The sequence below is a fragment of the Brachyistius frenatus genome, unplaced genomic scaffold (genome assembly GCF_029030835.1).
Source record: "Brachyistius frenatus isolate BFR_SWC_R1_liver_20210118 unplaced genomic scaffold, ASM2903083v1 Contig_67, whole genome shotgun sequence".
NCBI lineage: Eukaryota > Metazoa > Chordata > Actinopteri > Embiotocidae > Brachyistius > Brachyistius frenatus.
In genome coordinates, this window is record NW_027210666.1 from 1,415,829 (window position 1) to 1,426,795 (window position 10,967).

Sequence of the window (10,967 nt, forward strand, 5' to 3'; positions counted from 1 at the left end):
GTTATATCGATTAAATTGTAATTACAAGGAGTCGAGTGAACAAACCTTTCGCTTTTGCCTCCGATTTGGAATTCTGAAACAGCCATATAAGAAAACTTCAGACACCAACGATGGACCCACGCAGTGAAAAGAACTATGGAGTTGTCAACAAACTGTTGGCTAACTGGCTGAAAATTTGCCACCACTGGCGGGTACACCAAATAAGATACAACATTAACGGTAACACAATCTATTTGGCAATTTTTAATGCATTTCTCATTAAGTACGTGGTAAAAAAAAACACAAAAAAAAAGATGAATAACTGAATTGTAATTACAATATATTAATTGCTACACGATGCATAGATGACAAAAAGAGTTTGGTTTAATTCAAAGATAATCAATCTTTTGTCTAAAGTTAAGAATATATTTCAAAGCAAAAGAAGGAGCTACATCGTAAATGTCCCATTTTCCCTCACTGAATACTTCCATGTCAAAGGAGCTGATAACAAGCCTCCTATCAGACATATTTAAACACAGACATGAGAGCTGCTGGATTACATTATCCTCGTCCTTCTGTGTTATTAGCTCTAATTTCACCACGACCCATTACAGCCACAGCCATCACTCCTCGTCACCCCTTGTCTACGTATTCTTGCCCATATACCACACGAGCCACACTTACAAAAGAAAATGACACTGAGTGATCACCCCCTGAATCATCTTCTCGTCTGGGAGCAGATACTTTAAAATGGCAAAGAGGACACGTTGCCAGACGTTTTGTCCCTTCTGCTATTGAACCCCTACACAACCTGCACTAACAACGATGTACAGATTCAGACCCAACTCGGTTCGTACAGAAACGTGAATGTTTTGTGTTGTTATTGTTGTGTGTATGTTTCTGTGCATAATTACACCCCCCACCCCCTCTGGGACAATAGAGCCTGTCTATCTGTCTGTCTTTGTTTTTGTTTTGTACTTTCTTAGTAAGTACCATGTTGAACAATCTGGGAGAAGACAGAATTACATTAATTAGAGCATACTGGAGAGTTTATACAAACACACTCTCAGAGAGATGTTTCAACATATTAGCATAAAGCCAAATGTGGATGTGGTGCAAATTTGAGGGAAAATGTGTTTCTTATTTTGCTGTAGTGTTTCTAGATGTGGATGGTTTTGTGACTGCGTCCTGCTCCTGAAAGCACAGGCCAGGTCAGTGTCTATCCATGTGGGACAGAAGGTTACCCTGCTGATATCGGCCTTTTTTTTTAGAGGTTACAGCATGACAGGACTGGGAAGATTCTCTGCATCCACTACTTGACATGAAATATCTGCTGTGACACTCTGTTGAGACGAGGGACATTCCATAAAAAATTCTGCTGACACCTGCAAATGTCAACTTCTATTACGCAGCAGACATCAGCAAAGTCATTTTCATTGGACAGTCTTCCAGCGTCACCTGTTTTGCCTGCTGTACTTTGTTCTTCGCTATCCTTTTCTGTCTTCCTCTTTCTTTACTTTAGATTTTCGAATAAAAAAAAGAAGTGTGACACTGGGCCAAAGTTAAAGAAATGAAGATGTTTTTCAAACGCTAGCTTATCATTTGTCATTTATTTTCTATTCGTGCATCTATATCTTTTGGTCCTCTTCTTGAGGATGAGACACTTTTCAGATTTTTCTGAGTCCTCAGTATAATGCTTGTCATTGAGTGGACATGGGTCACCAGCTCCCATCAATACCATCAGAGCACTGGGGTTTAGACAGCAACTCCAACAGTTTATATCAACAGACAGGAGAGCCACATGGGCGATGCAAGCATTTTTCCTCAGTCACTTCTGTGCTCTCACAGTTTAGAACATATTTTACCTAACAAATAGCTAAAGTTTTCCAATTTAACTGGATACTACCACAGTAGCTCCGAGGGCACAGTTATGGTCTGATCATCTCTCCCTGTAGTCTTTTTTCATCCAAAAGTATGCACCGTCATCCGCATATTTGTTTTATATTTTATAATGATTGCACCTTCTGTGACAAATCGCTTTTCACTTTACCTTTGAGTGTGACTGTTTAAACGGGTATAAACACTTTTCCTTCTGATGTGTAAACTAGTTGCTTGTTTTAGCCTGCACACAATAAATAGAGTGTGCTTCTATGGAGATTGAATGCACTTGCTATAGTCAGTCACAAAAAGAAAAAAAGATCTGCTAAATGAATGCAATGTAAATATATGACACCTTAAAACTTGACTTGTCTATGCTGAAAATGTCCACATTAAACATTCAGTGGTTCATGACATACACAGTACATCTCCCTACAGTCATACAGCCGCTGTGTTCATTCTATTAGGTCGGCTCATCTATTTCAGCATTTATATAAACATTGCTGGTAAGTGCCACAACATTTTCTATTTACTTCTCAGCCTCTCGCTCCTTTTTTCTTGGTCTTCTTAAGGCGCTAAAATATCAAAATGATTTATACTTGTGAGTCAAAGCCATGAATCAATAATTAAATGACATGCATGACCTTTTCAGGAAAACCAACATTCCTGTACTTTGATAATTACTGCAATCCTAACTCACATAAATTACAAATAAAACTGCTGATATCTACATGATCATGTAAATACATTATTCATTTGAGCACATTGTCGTTGCACTTTGATTACAAAACTACTGTAAAAATGCGCAAATGAAGGCATCTTTTCTCACAACTCATTTACAGTCGGTAGTGACCTTACTGGTCTCAGCAACGATTGCTGGATGGGCTTGTTAGAAGGAATTTCTAGATTCTGTATTTTCGAACTTATCTACTCAAAGAAATGACTGACTAAAGATTGAAACTGAAGATAAACACAATAAACTGTATCCAGGATATCTTATTGGCCCCCACTGTGTCTGAACTTGTAGCCCGGCCTCAGGCACGATCTGCTTTTTCTCACTAGCCACTGATCATTGCTTTCCCCCCCTCATTCTTTTCTGACCAAGCTGTGGGATGAAGGGTCAAACTCTTATATATACTCTAAAACCCTTCTTTCTACACAGATACAAATGTTTGCAGGAGAATCCATCCTCCAGCTGTCCCCAGCAGTAAGTGCTATCATGCTTCAACCCCTCCGCTGTCATTCACTTTCACCCAACTAAAACTTTACAAAGTATTTGCATATCACAGCACTTTTCTTTCTTTCTTTCCCTTTTGCTCCCAGCTCCCATTTTAATCATGCCATGTCAAAAATATGAGGATTAGGAGATTTGCATTGTTTCCACATGAAGCAGACCGGGGGGCTATTCTTTATAGATGTGTCAACGTGATCGCTTTGTTCAAAACAAAAAAAACATGCATACCCATGCATACTGAAATTACTCTCTCTCTCAGAAACTCCAACTCAGACACACACACACACACACACACACACACACACACACACACACACACACACACACACACACACACACACACACACACACACACACACACACACACACACACAGCTGCACCGAATTAGGGGTTTTAAACACAAGGCATGGCCCACACTGGGATTTGAGAGGGTAGATCCCAGCAGTAGCAGCAGTAGGCTTTCGGCTTTGTCCAGCACAGCTCTCTCAGCACACATCATTAATAACCTCAGAGAAGAACAAGCATTACTCCTTTTGATTTATGGCGGACTCTCTGTACTTAAGAGCGAATCCAGAGTTTCACAACACACAGGCCCGACCAGCAGCGAGTAAACCACAGTCCCCGGTGTGCAAGGTCAAGGTTTGTTTTTAGAGAGGTCATCTTGTTCTGGATCGGGAGATGGACAGGGACACAAACACAAACGAAGAGAGAGAGGAAGGGGGAAGAGTCCAGAATGACATAACATCTTGCCGTTTGCCACTCGGCTCCGGAAAGGTATTTGTCCCTCCTGTGACTCTCTGTGTCTCTTGTGATGCTATTTCAAGAGCAGCAGGCCCGTGGCTAGATCAATACATACCTCTAGCAAACAGTGAGTACTGAACATATACCCTTCCTACTGCAGTGCAGAGGGGGCAAGTAAATGCTGCGCGAACTCCACCGTGTTCTGGGACATGCTGTTCAAGACTGCTCCCCGTTGCAGAGAGGTTTCCAGGTTTGGCAAGATGGAGAGAGCTAAGTCAGGCAGAGGCTTTCATTTTAAATAAACAAGATGAGAGTTTTGTTTGTTGTCTCCTTTCCCTCCAAACTTTATTCAATCTCAGAGAGCGAAGGTGAGAGTTAAGTAACACTGAAACGTGTTTTCCTGAGGAAAAAATAAAGATGATGGAGAGGTGTCTTTTTTTTTTACAGCAGGCGCAACTCGTTTTCAACAACGGCATCGGCTCACAGTCAGACTCGACATGCACACAGAGGCGAGGATAGAGGATGTCTGTCATGCTCTTACTGAGAACCTCGCTGGGCCTGTCAGCTATCTTCCCCATATAGGCTTCAGAGGCTTACAGTCAGAAAAAGGAGAGCGCGAGCGAGACAGACAGAGAGGGCAAGACACAGAGAGATGGAAACATAGATACAAAGGCGAAGACAGTAACTGAGGGGTGTGAGCAAAGGAAAAAAGAGAATAAAATAATTTTTTTTAAAAACATCTGAGTCATGCAAGAGTGGGTAGATAAGCCAGTAAATGTACAAGCATCAGCACAAGTACAAAGTTAAGAATTTTTGTTGTAGCAGCAATTAATAAGCACTATCTCTTTGGGCTTGGGTGGGAGGACAAGATAGCTCCTGATCATTTCAAGTTTGTGGTGGTTCTGGTGGATTTGAGAGCTCAAGAAAAGGATCCGATTCAATCCTCTCGTCAAACCTCAATTATTTCACACGTCAAACTGAAGTTTGCATTACAAACTGAGTTACATTACTATGTGCATAATGAAAGCCTGTAAGAGCCTGTTTTCTTTCTTCAGCAGTTTTATATTTTCTACCAACTTTAGACAATGGGAGGAGTAAAAACTTGGGTTTAATTTGATTTTTTTGTTTGTTTTGTTATCCCAGCTCCTTCGAGTAAACACCTGTGGACTACATAACACTTAATAATTAAGCTAATGAGATAAAAAGATATAATGAGTTTAACAATTATCAAGCATATAATTAGGCTTGCTGGAAATAACAGCGTTCTGTCTCTGCAGCTGCTGACACTTGACAGATAATACAGGAAATAATAAAAGAGTACTGATCTTAGAGCATAACCAGATTAATGCTAATGTTTTCCTGATATTTGACATTATATTTAACAGTCTGATTTTATTGTTTATTTATTATCTGGACAAGCTTTTTTCATACTCCCATTGATTTGTTGCATATTAGTTTATGGGCTAACCCATTGATGTTTTTGAAAGGTCAGTTGATTAATGTATATCACCTCTTATAATTAAACAGAGTGACACACAATGGAAAAAAGAAGATACATTTTTCAAGTTGTAACGCTGTTTTCATGTGTTACCTATCCAGTTAACTCTTGATATAGTGGCAAATTGTTTCTCTCCTTCTATAAACCAGAAGATATTTCTATTGACTTGTGAGGCATACTCATAAATGTGTCCAATTAATTGTGATTTGGGGCTTGACCAATAGCTGCTGAGACGTAGTAACAGCGAGGAGTGTGTTTGGATTTCATTATGTCTTCAGTAAGCTTTCCACTTTTGTGTAAGCAGAGCTTTACATTGGACTAAAATGAATAGCTCCCAAACCACATTCAATCCTCATGAACGAAAGGAGCCTGTGGGGATTTTGGGTGGAATGACGGTGACCTTTTACCAGGTCAACTCAAGGACCAGGCTGCTAAATACTTCCTGATTCAAGGAATGTCCCCCTACTGGAACACATGATTCTCGTATTACCCTGCTGTAAACAGAATGATAGATACTTTGTCAGCACTTTTGTCACATCATACTTTATTACAAGGTTAGCCGAAATGTCAGCTGTTTTCGCAGCCGCTGCATTCAGTTTTATAGCTGCACTGTACTTTGCACACAAAATGTCGCTTCCCAAGAAATGGAAGGAACTTAGTATTTTATCTTCAAAGACTCAAGAATGGAGGAATATGTGAAATAAATAAAAAGAAGTTTATAACTTTGCTTTATGTCTATTACAGATGATAATAATCAAGTAAAAGCTCCATGGGAATAATTTAATGGTTTAGATTTAACTAATTTAAGAAGTCAAGCAAGGTTGGTATGAGCAACACAACCTGCAATAAAATAAACATAATTTGGAAGTTACAAAATGTTTCTGAGGAAATCTCTGGGGAAAAAAAACAACAATATATATATATTAGGGTGTACAGTGCGGCAGGTTTTAAGCACCATTGACCCTCTGTATAGATCCACAGGTTACTTTATGGGTCTTGTTGGCAGAATACTTTCTATGAGGGTGATTTTTCAAGGGCCCTATCAATATCCAATGGCAGTATAAGGTCTGAGGGCAGAGTGGTGAGTGATGAGCGCAGCGCTGTCATCAGGCAGGGAAGGCTAATGCGAAGACGGTTCCAGCGCCTGCTCCTGCATTGCATATATGATTACAGATATGCGGTGGGAAGAGAGGTTGTGTTGAATGACAGTTGAAGACAAGAATACGAATTCTCGGGCTATGATGCATCGCCTCAGCAGTATACATACTGTAATCTGTAGCCTGGTGGTTTTTCATGGAGCTGTAAAAGAGTAGATTGAGTTACGGTGACCTGCCGTTTCCCTGATCTGGCTTACAGTGTGGGTGGGTGGTGTGGTGGGTGGAGGAAGACGAGTGCATATGGGGTTGAAGGAGTCAAGGTTCCCCAGAGAGGGGACTAGATGGTAATGTGGAAACAGGCGTAATTAATCTCCAGATGGGTGAGGGGGCGCTGGGCAACCGAGTGTCTACGTTGCGCCTCTCTGTACTGGGGTGTTTCGTGCTGGCCCGCACACCCTCCTTGCCCTGGGCTCCTGGGGCCATCCTTCATTCTTATTTATGAGCTTTCACATGGCCACTCAGCGCTGCTGTACCACCTCTGCATCGATCCCTCAAGGTCGACAAGGAGTTAAGCTGCTGCTGGTGAGCTGTATGCACGAACAGCTCCAGTATAAGAGGAGGGTTTTGTGTTTGTGTGTGGCTTCTGACAATATATCCGTCTGTCCTGTTTAAGAGGGGGTATACCGTCGAGCAGCCGTGCAGCAAAGCCCCGGGGTGCCACACCCAACCTGATGCAGAACCACATCAGGACAAGGGATCTTCACTGGAAACAGTGACACACCCTGCAAAACAGTATGCAGGATTATTTAAAGTATTCTTCTATAGAGGTACCACGGTTTGATAACCTGGTACAAGTTAACAAAGGGTTTCAACATAGGTATCTCTCTTTGATAGATTATCATCCCACTGAAAGGTAATTATGTTGCTGCTAGACTATGAGTGTAGATTCCAGTGCAGCAACTTTATATTACTCCCTGAAATGCCAGATTTGGTATCAAATCATAGATAATGGGTGCATATTTGAATCAGAGGATGGTGGATTGGCTATGGCAGAAAATTAAAGTATGTCAAGCCTAATGACCTTTGCCCCCACCGGCTCCAGCCTCTCTCCATCTTACAACTTTATTTTGCTTATGTCAGAACTGCAGCCTTGAGCCTGTTTCATCCTTCTGCAACTCAAATGACTAATCTTCCAAAACGTGGTCCTTCTCAGCATTTGCCACACATGCCCGCCTGGTACACAGTGACTTAGGCAGCAAAGTTTTCAGTCGAGCTGTGAGCAAAAGTCTTCAGCATCAGCATCCCCCCCTCCCCCTCCCCCAATACAACTTTGTGACCTTTGTACATAACTGAGCTGCTCAAGGTTAGAAGTTAGCAGGATAAGCAGCAGTATTCAAGTCGGGGGAAAATGTCATGACTGTATCCAGGCAGGGAGATTTGAGCTCGGGGTAAGGGACTTCCTGCTCTCCCCTGAGGAGTGGACAGGCACTGGGTGGGTGAATGACGCAGAGCTTATGAAACTCCCTGCAGATGGAGGCGCTTCATTTCATGAACTTACTCACGTTGCTCTGGAGCATCTCCTGTGACCGTCAATCTGTGAGTCACACCTGGCGTTTCCATTTGTCTCAATCTTTGACTTTCATAAAGAGAGATCATCATCTGTTCTTTATTATAAAGCCTCCATTCAAGTGGCCGGAGCTATCACTTCAATGACGATATCTTATAGTAAAATAATTCAGGGTTGAGAATAAAATAAAGATGTTCAGCTGTCAAAACAGAAGAAATACTTAATCTGTAGAAACACGTGGAGGTAATGACCGACAGCAGGCAACAAATATCGCTGGCTTCTTTTCTCACCCTATAAAAATGCACTCGCATGTCCTCTCTTACTATCCCGTACAAGTCTGCTTCCTTTGCCGTTCATCGAGTACTGTAGCCATTTCCTGTATTTTCATTACGTTGCCCACCTTTTTGATTTATAGTGCATCTCAGCTAGAATTGATACTTCAATAGAAAACCATAAATTTGGTCATTACTCTCCCAGCTTACATGAACATGGCTGAGTGGGGCTGAATTATATTGTGCCTTGTACAAAACCTGCACAGCTTTACTGCCTTCCAATGGACTAGCCTGGTGGTTTTAACCCCAGAAAAAAGAAAGAAAAATTGTTTATGGCATATTCTGTATCTAACCTTGCAAAATGTTTCCAAATGAGTGTTCAAAATAAAATGTTGAGCCCTTTAAAAAAAAAAAAAAAATCTTGTCTCTTACTCCTTCACTATGACCATTTGAGGGAAAAAGGATGACACATTTTGGAGATTGATATTTTTTCTTTAGGTTTCTGAAAATACCAACATAAGAGACACACAATGGAGGCTTGTAATTGCCTCACATCATTTTTTTTTTTATTGAATCATTCATAACCTACTATGCATTTCCCCCCACATTACCAGCATCTGCCTCTCGATGTAAAAACATGACATGTCGTAAGGGGTTTTTAAAAAATGTTTCTGCGGCTCTGATATGGTTGTCATGGTGAGCCTAATTAAACGCAGCTAATTTAAGTCATTCCACATAATTACATTATTGTCCCAGTTCATAATATACAAGGCGGATGAAAAATTCATGACCAAACCACATGAAGGAAATCATCAACCTTGATATTGCCTCCTTCCCCCCACTCCCCCACACACACACACACACACACACACACACACACACACACACACACACCACAGTGCCAATGGGCCGTTGCTGATGATGTTGCTATTGCTTTAATTCCATTTGCAAATTATCTAGCAGGCACGAAAGCATGAATACCATTAGGTTGCAATTCATGAATCACAACCGTGAAAGGAAATTCTGGACAGAATAAGTTTGGTAGATGGAGGAGCGTGTGCAATCTTACATTTTTGGTGCCTAATTTTGGCAACGGCGTTACTAAAGAATAGAAATAGCCATTGTGTAACAGTAAAAGGTGGCAAAAAGGTGAGATATATCGACAACAACAAGACAAAAAGACAGAGGTTCATAAATGGTAAATATGTGTGGATGCAAGTTAAATTTCAGCCAACATTTTTTTAAAGTGTAATTTTTTTTTGAAATACAGCCTTTAAAAAAGCTGCATTTTTTATTTGATTTTGGTTCAAATTGAACCCGTCAGGCGAGAAGTATCAATTCCCAGAACTACCATGGGTCAGTGCTCTTTGTCTGAGGCTGACCAAATTAAGACCTTCAGGGGACACATTGTGAAATACATGACTAAATACATGAATCCTGTCCATTCATACACAATACTGTCCATGCCTGCATGTATTCAGTTACACCAATATACCCTCTCAGCAGTATCTGAACAGATCACAATATAACAGCAACCAAAACCAATATGGCCGGCACATTGCATAGTGAAAAGGCTAAGCATGGAGCTTGAAAAGAGCTTTGTGAGGGAAATTGAAGAATGCTGAGAAGAAATGTTTGCGCTATAGGATGTGCCGGCCACAGTGTGCTGTGTTGGTGAATAAATGATGAAGAGGAAGAAGGCCCTGTCCTGCTGAGCTTGTCAGCTTTGGACAGCTTTCTTTGTGTGTGTGTGTGTGTGTGTGTGTGTGTGTGTGTGTGTGTGTGTGTGTGTGTGTGTGTGTGTGTGTGTGTGTGTGTGTGTGTGTGTGTGTGTGTGTGTGTGTGTGTGTGTGGTGGGTGTGTGTGTGTGTGTGTGTGGGTGGGTGGGTGGGTGGGTGTGTGTGTGCAAAGCTGACAGGATGGCTGGACCTTGGCCCACTTAGATTTGTATACGGGCACGTTTCAGTGTCAACATTTTATGAGGGCTAAAATAATTTCTCTACATATTTGCCAAGTTTCTAAGATTTAAACACTGACTAGCTTGTCCGTCCCGTTTTACAATAATTAAGCATCTTATTACGTTTCCTCGTCTCTCTCTATCATTGGGCCATTCATAAAGCAGGGTTGTTTCACATGGTCTGTACAAATGCTCAATTCATTCAACATAACATTGCTTTAGTTTGTAAGTAAAAATATAAAACAGGACTGACAATGCAATGTTTAGCAGGTAACTAGTTCACTAGTTTTTCAGGTATTTGCCCAGAAACAAAAGCTCTGGACAAATTTGAACTTTCTTTGTGTCGAATTCAATACAATTCAAACTGAGGGGGATATTAATGTCTGTGCTAAAGTCCATGGAACGTTCATTCAAGTGAAACATTTCATTCGAAATCACAAACAGTAGCGTTAGAGGGAAATCAGGTATACAGGCAGGTTATTAGGGTTTGTCTGAGAGCAATCAACCTGATGGTCGAGATATTTCATTGAGGACCAAAGTGGTAAACTGACAGGCCAACATAGTCAACCATAGAGCCAAAATCATCAAAACCGTGAAAAATAAATAAATAATAATACTTGAATTTTTTTTATTTTTTTTGTATTACATTATTATTAAAGACTTTTGACACCAAATTTGTACATGCTCATATCTCCTTGCTGCGATAAAAAGTCTTTGCCACAGAGACAATTGCATATTAGCAT